Below are 15,099 nucleotides of genomic sequence, written 5' to 3'. Positions count from 1 at the left end.
GTATATCTACAGAATCTTCCACAACACTAGGAGTACCAGGAGTACTTGGAGATGTGGGCTCTTGTTCAACAATTTCTGTAACTTCCTTTGGCTTAGGAGGAAGAATTTCTTTAGGGAGTTCCTCACTAACCTTCTCAGAACCAGAATCTGTAGACTTATCAATAACAACATTCATTGTTTCCATTACCTTCATGGTTCTTTTGTTGTATACCCGATAAGCCTTGCTTATGGAGGAGTATCCTAGAAATATTCCTTCATCGCTTCGGGAGTCAAATTTTCCCACATTCTCTCTATCCTTGAGAATGAAACAAGTACTTCCAAAGATTTTGAAATACTTCACATTTGGCCTTTCTATAACTCATATGGAGTCTTCTTAGTACCGGGTCTAAAGTACACCCTATTAACCGTATGACATGCAGTGTTAACTGCTTCTCCCTACAAGTTCCTAGCCACATCCTTATTGTGCAACATGGCTTTAGCCATCTCTTGAATAACCTTGTTCTTTCCTTCTACTATGCCATTCTGCTGAGGAGTAATAGGGGCAGAGAATTCTTGAGATATACCTGATCTTGTGCAAAAGGACTCCATATATGAGTTCTCGAATTCTTTACCATGATCACTTCAAATTCGATCAATCTTCAGGTTCTTTTCATTCTGCAATCTTGTGCACAAGGCTTCAATGTGCTCAGGAGCATCTGACTTGGATTGTAGGAGGATAACCCAAGTGTACCTAGTGAAGTCGTCTACCACAATCATGAGACTCGGTTCTAGTTGGACCCATAAGATCCAAATGTAGAAGCTCCAATGGTCTAGATGTAGCAGATGTTTGAGTACTCGGATGCTTAGCTTTCGTCTGTTTCCCAAGCTGACATGGTCCATACACCACATTGCTTACTCTATTATGCTTTGGTATCCCTAAGATTGATTCATGCTTAGATATAATAGAGAGATGTAACTAGCATGTCCCATCTGTTGGTGCCATAGATCTTCATTTGGTAAACGAATGCTATTGCACACAATATTAGCATCAGGAACCAATCCATAACAATTGTCTATAGTGCGAACACCACTTATGAGTTTCTTTCCCAACTCATCCATGACAAGACACTTTCTATTTGAGAATAGCACCATGAAGTATTGATCACATATCTGACTTATGCTCAACAGGTTCACTCTCAAACCTTCTACATATAGAACATTTGCAATGTCTAGCAGTCCAGGTAGAGAGATAAGTCCCTTTCCTTTAATCTGTGATTTGTTCCCATCACCAAAAGTGACATTGCCAACTTTCTTAGACTCGAAAACCTTGAAGAGAGATCGGTCTCCAGTCATGTGTCTTGAGCAACTGCTGTCAAGGTACCACAAACATGTGTCCATAACCTTAAATGCGAACTTCATCATAAAACACACTTCGTACTTAGATGACAGATCAGTGGGAATGGTGCTTTCTCTCATTTGCCTTTTATAAGCTAAACCTTTAATTTTCACTTTTCTCAGTCGAACTCCTTTGCACATTTTCATTCTGAGACAGTCTAGTTTCTTCTTGGTCAACTTGAGATCTTTTCCAATAGTCATCATAATAGAATTCAAATAACTTTTAGACTTGTATTTTCTAATACACTCAAACAAGCAGAGATTAGAAAAACAAGATGTATTTGAAAACAAAGATCTCTTCAATCCGGTTGCAGCCATGATAACAGGGGTCAATGGATCACATAGCAAAGATTAAACCTAATCAGAGTGTGCCTACTCTAATACCACTTGATAGGCCAAAAACATATTGACCCCTTGTGATGAATTAATTGATTAATTAGCCAAATTTATTAATTAATCAAATTAACATGAAAACGTGTGGTAGCACAAACAAATCACCAATTAAACTAAGTGCAGCGGAAAATAAATTGACATGGTTATTTGTTTACGAATGGGGAAAACCAACACGGCAAAAACCCTACCAAGTGATTTTAAGGTCACCACTCCCAAGAATCCACTATTATCATAACAAGCGATTACAAGTAAAGGAATCTCAGTACCTTATACCAACCTACAGTTGAACCCTTACCCCAATACCCAATTGGACTTATTCTGTAGTGACAATCTCTCCTTGTAATGCATGACTCTCAATACGTGACTAACCAATTGTGCAGATCCCAGTACGCGACTTCAATCACCAACTAGAGAAGGTTGTTGGTTGTAAAGTTCTTCAGTTCATCCCAATGATGAAGATCAAGAAGATGCATGGTCATAAAACCCAACGGTGCATAAACACAACAACTTCTTCACAATAATGATGAACTAGGGTAAATTCTATCTTCGGTTACAATTTGCTTGAACAAACTTTGCTTAACACTTGTGCAACTTGTGTCACCTTTGACGGCCCTTAAAATAATCCTTTTATATGTCTAGGGTTGTGAGAAAAAAAGCCCAAACATACAATCATGGATTGGAGTCAAAATAGAATTGAAATTCTGTTTTTCATAAACCTCAACAGATGCCTTATCTGTCAAGCTGCTATCAAGCCACAGGGCTAGAACAGCTCTTCAAGCTCGATAGATGCTAGCTGTCGTGCTTTAATGATAGGCACTTTCTCAGTTTGAATATTGGACAGACTTGCATGGTTTTAACACTTGAACTTGAAATAAGGTTTCTTGAAGTAGTAAACACATCCTAAATCTACCCAAATACAAGTAAAGTGCATTTTGTCAAAGGTTGAACATTTGTGCAACTTGTGTCACCTTTGACGGCCCTTAAAATAATCCTTTTATATGTCTAGAGTTGTGAGAAAATAAAAGCTCAAACATACAATCACGAATTGGAGTCAAAATTGAATTGAAATTCTATTTTTCATAAACCTCAACAGATGCCCTATCTATCAAGCTGCTATCGAGTCACGGGGCTAGAACAACTCTTCAAGCTCGATAGATGCTAGTTGTCGAGCTTTAATGACAGGCACTTTCGTAGTTTGAATCTTGGACAGACTTGCATGGTTTTAACACTTGAACTTGAAATAAGGTTTCTTGAAGTATTAATCACATCCTAAATCTACTTGAATACAAGTAAAGTGCATTTTGTCAAAGAATTAGCCAATTATATAAAATAATGACATATGTACTTAACAAGTGAATCATATATGTCCTAACAATAATGATGAAAGCATTTATGAAATCTATTGATGAGAGAGTTTGGAATTCCATTGAATATGGATGGGAGAAGCCAACTACTCTTGTAAGCGAGTGGCAAACTTCTCAGAAAGAAGCAGCCGCTTTTAATAACAAAGCCATGAATGTTATTTTTAATGCTATTTCAATGGAGGAATTCAAGAGAATCTCTAATGTTGAGGTCGCTCATACTGCATGGAATATTCTCCAAACTGTTGATGAAGGCACAAAGGCAGTTAAGATTAACAAACTGCAGTTGTTAACTACTAGATTTGAAAGTATTAGAATGTCTGATGATGAATGTTTTGATGAATTCTATGCTAAACTGAATGATATTGTTAACTCTGCTTATAATTTGGGTGAAATCTATGATCAACCTAAGATTGTTAGGAAGATTCTTAGATCCCTGATTGAGGACTTTAAACCCAAAATGACTACCATTACTGAAAGCAAGGATGTGGACTCCATCCCTGTTGATGAAAATGTAGGATTTCTCCAGTCCTATGAGTTAGACCTACCTAAGACAAATAAATTCAAATCAATGGCTCTTAAGTCAGTTGATGATGTTGATTGTAATGGATTTGATGATGAACTCACTACTACTGAGATTGCATATCTTGCTAAGAACTTTAGAAACTTTCTTATGAACAACAACAGAAGGGCAAGAAGTAAAAACAATGCTGAACCTAGGAATTTTAAGAGGAATGAACCCATAAAGTGAATAATACTGATAAACTTAAAGAGAAAGTAGGTTGAACCTCAAATAATTCTATGGGTCAACAATGTTTTGGTTGTCAAGGGTATGGCCATGTGAAATCAGAATGTCCTACATTCTTGAGATCAAAGGGTAAAGTTATGGCTGTAACCCTTAGTGATGATAAAGTTTTTGATCACGAGTCTGGTAGTGATGAGGATTGAAACTTCATTACTTTCATAGCTACTGTCGTAGTTGATGAAAGTGTTGTGGTTGAAGAGAACCCTTCTAATGGGGAACTCTCTGAATGTGCTGATTTGCAAGAAGCCTATAATAAGCTTTTCAAGGTTGCTTTAAAAGATGCTATAAATGTTGATTTAGGTTTAAAGAAAATTTCTTCTCTTGAACTTAATAAGAAAAATTTGTTATTGAAGTTGTTTGATGTTAATGAATTGATTGATAAGGTGAAGACTAAAACATGTTGTTACTTGATAAAGTTAAGAATTTGGAACTTGAATTATTTGTTGCTAGAGAACAAACAAATAGGATTGCTAGTTCTAAACTTGAACACATGTTGAGTATTCAGAAGCCTCCCTTAGAGAAAACTGGTCTAGGTTTTGAAGATAACATCTCTGTGTCTAAAACTCATTTCACAAACTTTGTTTCTTTTTCTGAGCCCCCTCATGAGTGAGATTGTCAAATCAGTAGAAGTTACATCTCCTAGAAAGATTAGGGTTGATCTTAAAGAATCTAAGCTTAAGAATCCCACTCTCCCTAAGGATAAGTTGCATGATAGACCTTTATGGGTTTGTCATTTTTATGGTAAGACTGGATATATTCGTCTAAACTGTTTCAAGTTGTAAGCTACAAAGTGAGCAAATGAGCCAATAGTACTTGTGCCTCAAGCACAAGATCCTATGGTACTTATTGGTGAGTTGGTAAAGACATTAAACCTTTATTTCAATACTGGAGTTGCTCATCATTCTAATATGAACAATAACTCTAATGCTAGAGTTGCACCTAAAAGGTTTTGGATGCAAAAGGCTCAATCTAATTGAGTCCTTCTGACGTGGTCCTTGTGCTTCATCTCTCTACTCTTTGTGACAATTCTTCTTGGCTTTTTTTTTTTTTTTTTTTTTTTTTTTTTTTTGGTTTCTTTTTTGTTTTTAGGATTTGCATTGCGTAACATTCATGCATTTCATGATAGGGTGTTTTGTTATTTTTTTCAAAAATTAAAAAAAAAAACAAAAAAAAGAGGAAAAGGAAGGAAAAAAAATGTGTTTTGCACTATTTTTCTTGGACTTGTAATCAAGGCTGGCCATATTATCTTTATATAATATGTTTATATACCTTGTTTAGCTTGGATGAGCTTATTTTTTTGCACTTTGCTAGTTTTAGCTATGTAGTGCATGTTGTGTGGGAGTTGTTTATAGTTTTTAATCACATGATCTTGATTTTGAAGTCACATGCTTTTGACTGTAAGGACTAAAAAATCCTAAGAGAAAGGCATAAATAACTATCTCACCACTGTTTACTAGCCAATCATGAACACCTTAGTGCATATCATATGATTTTGTGCTCGAGAAAGTGTAGCACATGCACAAAAAGAACATAAAGTGTAGCCTTGTTTTAGATAATAAAATTGGTGTGTACATTATTGGGCTATAATAAATTCAAAATTAAATAAAATTGGTGTATAAATTATGAGGCAAAACAAGAAACTTACATGATTGCAAGCTTGTTTTCTAGGAGATGTGAGAGTTATATGGTGTAATTCTTTTAGTGATAGTCACTTTCAAACTTATGTGATGAATTTTGTAGAAATTGTGATTGATCTCTATTTACTTATCACCTTACATGTATCTCATGCTATTGCTAGTTGCACACACAATACAAGTTATTCCTTGCTAAACTAAGTACATGATATTGTGTGTGATCTTGTTGTGGTCATCCAAGATTAAGAATTCCTTGATTTTAATGCAAAATTTGTTTAATGTTTGAGTTGTTGAGGACAAATTTGAAAAACTTGTTTTTGGGAGATCTGGGTTGAATTCAAGTGTTTTTGAAAAACTTTTCATCTCATACTCATACATTTTATTCATAAAACAATGTGCTTTGAGGAGTTTCTACATTAAAATGCTCTATTTTTAAAAAATCTGATTTTTCCAGATTTTCGATCGATTGAACCTATTGCTTAATCGATCGAAAATGCAATAAAAACTTTGGTTACAATTTGCCTGGCTTGATCGGTGCTCGATTGGTTCTAGATCAATCGAAATTACTTTTCGATTGATCAAATCTAATTTTTGACCGATCAAAAATCAGTCAGTGTGTTTTTAAAAAGGTTTTTCTCTCACGTGTTCTTCACACTTTTCAAACTTTTTCAAAAGCTCTCTCACTGTTCTTGCTCGACCGTTCCAATCTGAGCCTATTTTGTCATTTTCTTCTTAATTTTTCTCAAGTATCTTTGTCTTCAAGTGCAGGTAAGACCTTTTTACCCCTCCTTTTTCAATTTATTCACAATTTTCATGCATTTTTTATTGAAATATTTGAACCTATGATTTTTGGGGTTTTTGATTTTTAAGTTGTTTTCTTTCACATTTGATCATTGGGTTTTTGTCTCTAGATGATATTAACATGATTCCCATGTTTTAATTTGATTAAATTTGTGATTTGGGAAAAATTTGAAATTCTAGGGCTTGAAACTACATGAAATTGGGGATTTTGTTCAATTGGGCTACAATTGATTAAATTGACTTGTGTTATTGATTGATTATGTCATTATATAGTGTTATCTAATTAGTGTAATGATAAATTGATCAATTTGTTGGGATTTTTGAAATTGGGTTTTTCAAAATTTGGGGTTTTTGTTCTAAAACTCTATGTTCAAGTCCATTGTTGGTTTATCAAGTAAAATTGAATAGTTTTCAATGCATTAGAGCATGCATCATTTGTTCATTCATGTAATGCATCATATAGATTGTTATTTTTTATATTTTTTTTCTAACTCTGTCTAATGCAGTCTGACTTTGGTTTTGTTTTCTTTCTTTGGTTTCTGTTGTGTCTTTCCTTTCCAACCCTTAGTATCATGGTTAGGAAGACTAGGTACAACAAGAAAACCACCTCTACCTCTACCCCAGCCTTTGAAAGTGAGAGGTTTAGGTTTGAGAAAAACCAAAAAAACCTATGAGAAGCTGAACATATTTAGGTTTGTTTGGGGTGAGAGAAAGGTGATTTTAGATGAGTTAGATCTGGAGAATAGGAGAAATTTTGAGCGTAGGGGTTGGTTACCTTTGTTGGATATATCTCATCCTCCTTTGATTGCCTTGATTAGAGAGTTCTACTCGAACCTCTCTATCCACTTTGATGATTCCAATGTCCAGTATGTGATGAGTTGGATTAGGGGTGAAGAGTATACCATTACTCCTTCAGTAGTGGCCTCTACTCTTAGGGTACCTTTGGTATGATGGCCTGTCTACCCTTATTCGGAGACCCCTCCTCTTGATGACATTATGTTATACCTCACCAGTACTTCCATTAAGTGGGGGTACTGATCCTCATATTACCTCTTATGAGCTTACTGAGATCCATTATTTGTTTTTCTAGATTTCTTGTCATTCTATCTGGCCTATCTCTCATTTGCACATCATTCCTATTGAGAGATGTGCATTTTTGTATGCCCTTGTGACTGATGCTCCTATGAATTTTCCTACTCTTTTCATTCATTCTTTGGTTGAGGTTCATAGGAGTAGCTTTACAGCACATGGTCTTTCTTCCTTGTTTTTACTTATAGGATTTTGTTACATTTAGGATTAAAGGATTTTCCCGCGTTTGAGCCTGTACATATTATAGCTCCCATAGGTGCCACCTTCCTTAGGCAGAGAGCTGCTCAGATGAGAGCTAGCTCTAAATGCCCTAGAGTAGAGTCTTCCACAGGTGTTACAGCTTAGCCTCCTTTTTCAGGTGACCCTACTGCTAAGGCTTTTGTCGATTCCACAGCTGCTGTTGATCCTCCACCTTCTTATTCGGGTGATTCATCCATTCGAAGTATGTTAGATTCTGTCATGACCATTCAGGTGGCGCATGGACAACTTTTGGTGGATTTGCTCACGGAGCTTCAGGCTTTGCGTGCTAATTTAGCGAGTGTTCGGTGGTCTACTCCACCACCTCCTTTCCCTTTGTCAATTCGTCACAAAAAGGGGAAGTACATTTTGATGGAGATAGGGGGAGATTTTGATGTTTTTGGAGCTTTGGAGTTTTAGATTGTATCTAGGAGCTTCATGATGTATTTCTTTTTTGGCTCATGATGTATTTATTCTAGTGGGTTGTATATGTTAGGGGGAGACACTATGTTTTTATTTCTATTATTGTTTCTTGTTTCACATGTGCTATATTGGCTATTGATTTATATTATGAGGTTATTCATGATACTTATCTTGTATTTTCTATCTTGTGAAATCAATAATTTTATTTTGTTTTACTTGTATTTTCCACACATGCATTTATGTGTTTGTTGAGTGTTTCAGGAAGATACAGGTTACAAGTTTATTCAGTCGTGCTGTTGTCTACACTGGCAGCTGATAGATAATAGTTAGGTTGAATTGTTTTTGGGCATGTTTAATGTTTAAAGGGCTGTTTTGTAACTTTAAGCATTTCAGTTTTGTTATATGGTTTGTCACGGATTGCCAAAGGGGGAGTTTGTTAGGTTCTAAGACTTTAGGAACTAAATGTATTAAAATTTCAATGTGTAATGTGTTGGAAAACCATGATCAAAACTTAGAGTCTAAATTTAGGCTGCTCAAAGTGTGTTTATGTGTAAAGTTGGAATCGAGTAATTGCAGAATTTACTGGACTAAATCTGCAAGACTCAATCGATCGAAAATTAGACTCGATCAATCAGCCCAAGCCCATGTGATGTGTAGGGTTTTATGTTTTGCTTCTAGTATAAAAAGAAAAACCCTAGCCACATTTTAGAGGTTGTTGATATGCTGTGTTTGTGAATCTTTTGTGAGATCTAGAGGTTTTTACCTTTATACACACTTAGGGTTATCAAGATCAAGATTGATGTCGAGAACTTGGTGATCTTTTCAGTTGCTATTTCAAGAGCTTAAAGAAAACCACAAGTGGGAGAACTTGTGGTTGCTGTGGATCAAGGAAAGAAGTAGTCCATGGACTCGGAGCTGTCACGTGGTCGTGGTAGTAAGTTCTCTACACGAGGTAGCAATAGGATGTTAGTGGTCTAAGTCTTATTGTAAAACTTCAATTCTTTATAGTGGATCTATTTTACTTTGAGGATAGCTAGGTTAAATCCTCCCTAGGTTTTTTACCGGTTTGGTTTTCTTGGGTTATCATATTGTTATGTTATTTACTTTTCCGCATTGTTACATGATATGATTTGTTTGTGTTAACCTAAATCTGAATAATTTATCTAAGTAATCATTTGGCTAAATAACTAGGTTAAACAACTTGTGTTTTAAGGGGTCTAAAAACGTATATAAATAATGTTAAAATAAAAAAATCAATAAGAAGTATAAATAAAATAGAAGGAGCCCAATGAACACACCAGGATAAGTTCGAAGACAATGTTTTGATCGACCTTAACCAGTTTGGTTTCCCGCACTTTAAGAGCTTTTGACTGAAAAAGTAGAGTAGAAGAAAGCAAGAAAGAACTTAGCTTCCTTTAAGCTTGAAGCTCTTAGTTGGGCTTGGATAGGTCTAGAGATGGAGGCTTGGATAGGTTGAAGATGGTGTTCTTGTAGTACTAGATGAACATTGATGCAGCCAAAGATTGGCACTGGGCATCATAGTAGAGTAGAGATTCAAGCTCAATGCCAACAACTGTAGAGGAAATGAACAATTATGCAAATTGTGGTTTTTTTTTTTTAATTTTTTTATTTTTTTAAGTTTCAGCTTTATACATATTTAAAACTATACATGAGTATCCAATGTACACAAACAAGATAGCATACTTGAGAATATGTAAACACTTGTGAAGCTTAAATCAGATTTTCGAGACCAACGTGCTCTCTTATTGTGATCATGCCCAAAGGCTTTGTGAACGGGGATATCCAAGTTGATAGCTTTTGATAAATTTGTTGCATGGTTGGACGAGAATGTGGACTGGTGTGCTAGCATGCCAATGCTATCTTTGCCACTAAAACCACCTTCTCTGCAACTTGCCCAGTAGGTAGCATAAGCCGTTGATCCAATACATCTTCTAATAGCACATCATAGGACGATGATGCAAATGAGGTTGATAGAAATGATGAGATTAAATCACCCGGATGTCTTCCCATAATTACTTCTCATGTGACTACTCCAAAGCTATAAACGTCACACTTTTCACTTGCTTCCATTGTGTAAGCATGTCCTGAAAGTAAAAGGTCAAAGTTTTACTATTCTTTCACTTTGTAGAAGCAAGTTTGTATTAACATTTATATTCATATAGTAAATTCCTTTGGAATTAGGTGGAGGGGGCAACTAAAGGAATTGAATTCTGCTAAATTTGAAGGTCAAATAAGAAAAAGGGAATTATTTTCTTAGAGAGAGAAGGGGTGGAGCGCTACCTATGTATTATATCATCTTAAAAAAATTTCCTAAAACCTACAATTAAATATAGTTTGAAAGAATTGAACAGTTGGAAATTGAAGGTCATTCTGTAAAATGTGATTCTTCAACAAGTACATATTAGTTGGATGTATTCATGCACAGTTACTATGTCAAAAAATTAAATCTCAACAATTGAAATTAAAAAGAACATTTTTTAGTGTAATTGTGATTTTGAACCCAAATAAAGGAGGTGAACGTATAAATTATTTGGGGTTGTGACCTCCAATTTTGTATTTTTATTTTTTTAATGCCAATCAAGATGACATTGATTTTTATTTTTTATTTTTTTTATTCCTAAATTAGTAGAGTACTTTTAAGTATTAATCAAACCTACTAGCTCAAATAGTGACAACCGTACACAACATTATGTAGTTAAATAGATTTTAAAGGACAAATTTTGGAGCAGTTTTCTCCAATTTATTACGTGGTGATTTATAAGACAATTCACATATAAAAAGTCACATAACTCATATAAAAAGTCATGTGACTAAAAGTACATACATGCAGATGGCCTCTTTAATAGCCACATAGCGGATTGGAGGAAGTTTTCTCAAAACCAGTTTGTACGTAAACTTTCCCAATTTTAAAAGACAAACAATGCCAATTGAAATAACATTAATAAGATGAGACACAACAATAGTCACAACATAGATATAGATGATTTGATTGTTGCTAATAAAAGAGGAGTCAATAAGTCCATGTAAAAATTTATGTTACTTCAATCCTAAGATTGTGAAAAATTTAATGTCCCTAGCAATACTTAAATAACATACCAGGAGCAGCATACCCAAAAGTACCAGCAAATGAAGTCCAATAAGATGTGTCAGAACTCATAATCCTAGCTGTACCAAAGTCAGAGACATGAGCTTCATATTCCGAATCTAGCAGAATATTCTTGCTTGATATGTCACGATGAATTATTGGATGTAAGCAGTCATGATGCATATAAGACAGAGCACTTGCAACACCTTTGACAACATTTACCCTTTTAGCCCAATCAAAGCCTGGCGCTAATTCATCATTGTTTAGTATCTTTTTCAAGCTCCCTCCTTCCAAGAACTCATAAACTAAAAGCAAGTGTTGTGGATGTGAGCAAAAACCATGAAGCTTTACAATGTTGCGGTGTCGTATTTCGGTTAGGCTATGTATTTCACTGGTGAAAGTGTTTACATTGGCCACATTGTCTTCTGAGAATGGATGAAGTTTCTTTACAACAAAAACTTGACCTGTTGGCAACTTAGCTTTGTAAACAATTCCATACCCCCTAACACCAATACAATGTTTGTAATCAAAATCCTTTGTCGCCTCAACAATGTTTCATAAACTATTTTCCCATCATAGCTCCACACTGAAAACATTTTTTTTTGTTCTTCTTCTTTTGTCTTATTTTTTATCTTCATCTTTCTAAAGCAAACATTTAATGTAATTATGATAATGATAAATATAAGAAAAATAATTCCCAAAAGGGCTAAAATCAGTTTCGTAACTTTATTCCCCTTTTTGACATGAAGATTGTGGCTATATGTTGAGGGGTAAACGTTCAAACTGGTAGCATTGCCACACAAGCCCTTGTTATTTCTAAATGCTTCTACTGGTGCCTTATGAAATGCTTTAGTATTTGGAATAGGACCCTCCAATTGATTGTAGGACAAGTCAATGGATGTCAAGCCTGACAATTGATCAAAACTAGATGGAATATTGCCAGAGAGTGCATTGTGGGAAAGATTCAAGATTTCTAACATTTTCAAATCTCCAAGTTGTTGTGGAATCTCTCCCGTTAGAAAATTTTTGCTAAGATCAAGATTTTCGAGATACTGCAAATTGCCAATTTGAAGTGGGATATATTTGCTTAAATGATTGTTACTCAAATTCAAGACAAAAAGTTTTTTACAATTCCCTAGGTCAGGAATAAGGCCACTTAGACTATTTTTGGCGAGATTAAGTTGCTTCAGATTTGATAACATCCCAAAATTGTAAGGAACTTGTCCAGAAAATTTGTTATTGTCGAGATAAAGCTCAAACAAAAACTTCAACTTACCTAATTCCTTTGGGATTTTCCCATGTATCTTATTTGAGGAAAGGTTGAGCACATGTAATTGAAATGCTTCTCCAAGCTTAGGAGGTAATCTACCTGAAATGTTATTGTTAGAGATTTTCAAACTTGTCAAGTTTTGACATTGCCCCCAATGAGTTGAAATCTCACCATAAAGTTTATTATTACTTAAATCCATGTATGTTAAGCGTGGGTGAAAGTTCAAATAGTGTAAAAACACCCTTGAACGTTTAGACCCCCAATTTACAAATTAACCAGTTCAAGTTTTATGTCAAATAACTAGTGTGCGGAAAATGAACAAAAACTATAAAATAGAATTGGAAAACTATCTAAGCCAAATTAAAATCACAACCCACAGTAGATAATAAAAGGCAAAGATAAAAGGGAAGGAAGATGCAAACACAAGGACAACACGCAATGTGTTATTGAAGAGGAAACCGATGCCCTCGACGTAAAACCTCTCCGCCGCCCTCCAAGCGGTCAATAATCCACTAGAAAATGTAGTTGGGATACATGAACAGCAATAGACCCTCCAAGCCTAATCTACCCGATGTACCTAAGCCCTCCAAGCTTCTTGCTCCAATGAGGTTGTGCCGAACCTTTTTCTTTTCTAGCTTACTGGATTCCGTTATAATCCATAGCATTCGCCATCCTTGGCATCTTCCAATGCTTCCCAAAGCTCCAAAAACACTCAACACTCTAAATGGGTGTGGGCAGTGTTTGGATAGAAATCTCCTCTTAATAGGTATAACAATGAGAGAGGGAATGAGAAGAGACTACAAAGATTTCTCTCTAAGAATGAGTAGTTCTCTCTAATTGCATGGGTGTTTTGAAGAAACCTCTCTTAGGGTTTTTCTTTCTAAATGGCCACACATATTTTGTGGGAATGAGGGGTATTTATACTGGTGTGAGAATGGAATGCGAAGAGTCATTTTTTCCAAAACAGGGTTGGCTGGCGACTTGACCTCGCGACTTGACTGAGTTGTGAGTTTAAGCCGCGAGCTAACTTAATGGCCAGTCTGGATTTTTGTCCTGTAGTGCTCCAGGTGGCATGACTGTTCAGCTCCCCTGCATGCTCTGCGCGTGTGCAACTTTTGGCGGCTTGCAAGCCGCGAGCCTCTCGCGAGTCCTTGCTTCATTGCACAGTCTTGAGCATTTCTTCACATTCTCTCACACACTACCCTTACGTGATTCCCACCTAAATACAGGGGTTCTAAGTGTTGTATTACAAGCAAATTTGTCATGGAATAAAGCTAACACATGGTTGATTAAATTCAACCTTATAGTGGGTATACCCCAAAACTTTCTCCTATATTTCCAATAAGTTCATTTCTATCAAGTAGGACTCTGATGAGGCTAGTGCAGTTTCTCAAGGATTTTGGTATTGAACCAATAAAATGATTCCCATTTACAGTGAAGTGCTCAAGCAATCCACCAAGGCACACATTGTCTGGTAAGTGACTGGTGAATTGGTTTTCTGATAATTCAAAATCCTTCAATTTAGTAAGATTTTTCTGTTCAAAAGAAATGAGACCAGTTATCTTATTAGTGAACAATCTAATACAAGTGAGTTTAGTTAAGTTTCAAATAGATGCAAGAATTATACCTAAGTTATTGTTAAATGATAACTCATGATCAATAAAAAACTTACCATTCCAAATTCTTGAGGGATGAAACTAGAAAGTTGGTTCCTATAAAGATATAAAGAGGTTAGGTTGCTTAAGTTTCCAAGAGAAGCAGGGATGACACCTGTGAGATTGTTTGTTGATAACACAAGGCTAGTCAGAGAACTTAGCATTCCTAATTCTTGAGGGATGGAACCAAAAATTTGGTTCTCATAAAGATGTAGAGTGATCAGGTTGCTTAAGTTTCCAAGAGAAGCAGGAATGACACCAATGAGATTATTTGATTGTAACACAAGGTTAGTTAGAGAACTTAGCATTCCTAATTCTTGAGGGATGGAACCCGAAAGTTGGTTTTCGAAAAGATATAAAGTGGTCAGTTTGCTCAAGTTTCCAAGAGAAGAAGGGATCACACCTATTAGATTGTTTGTTGTTAACTCAAGGTCAGTCAGAGAACTTAGCATTCCTAATTCTTGAGGGATGGAACCAAAAAGTTGGTTCGTATGAAGATATAGAATAATTAGGTTGCTTAGGTTTCCAAGAAAAGTCGGGATGACACCTGTGAGATTGTTAGATGGTAAATCAAGCTTACTTAGAGAACTTAATGCTCCTAAGTCTTGAGGAATATGGCCAGTCATATGGTTGACAGAAAGGTCAATGACGTGAAGGCTGGTTAATTTGCCTATTTCAGAAGGAATTCTCCTAGTGAATTGATTTGCAGAAAGGTCAAGAAGAGAGAGTTTGGAGAGGCGAGAAATATTTGAGTTAATGATTCCAGATAGTGAGTTGTAAGAAAGGTTAAGACTGAGTAGATTGAAAGTTGAGATTGTGAAGCGTTCCTCTCAAACCATAACTTGAAAGGTTCAGATGGGTGACGCTTCCAGAGTGGTCGCAGTTTATTCTGACCCAATTGCAAGGAGTGGTTCCAACCCATGAGGACAAGAGAGACTGGCTTTTGTTGCG

General features: G+C 35.7%; 1 pseudogene; it reads right to left on the bottom strand.

The window, feature by feature from the left end:
* Window positions 1-9,848: 9,848 nt before the first annotated feature.
* On the bottom strand, window positions 9,849-14,774 carry LOC126719332 (MDIS1-interacting receptor like kinase 2-like; annotated as a pseudogene).
* Between the last annotated feature and the right edge of the window lie 325 nt (window positions 14,775-15,099).

This window comes from Quercus robur, chromosome 3 (genome assembly GCF_932294415.1).
Source record: "Quercus robur chromosome 3, dhQueRobu3.1, whole genome shotgun sequence".
Lineage (NCBI taxonomy): Eukaryota > Viridiplantae > Streptophyta > Magnoliopsida > Fagales > Fagaceae > Quercus > Quercus robur.
The sequence above is the reverse complement of the archived record's forward strand: the minus strand, read 5'-3'. Positions and strand labels throughout refer to the sequence as shown.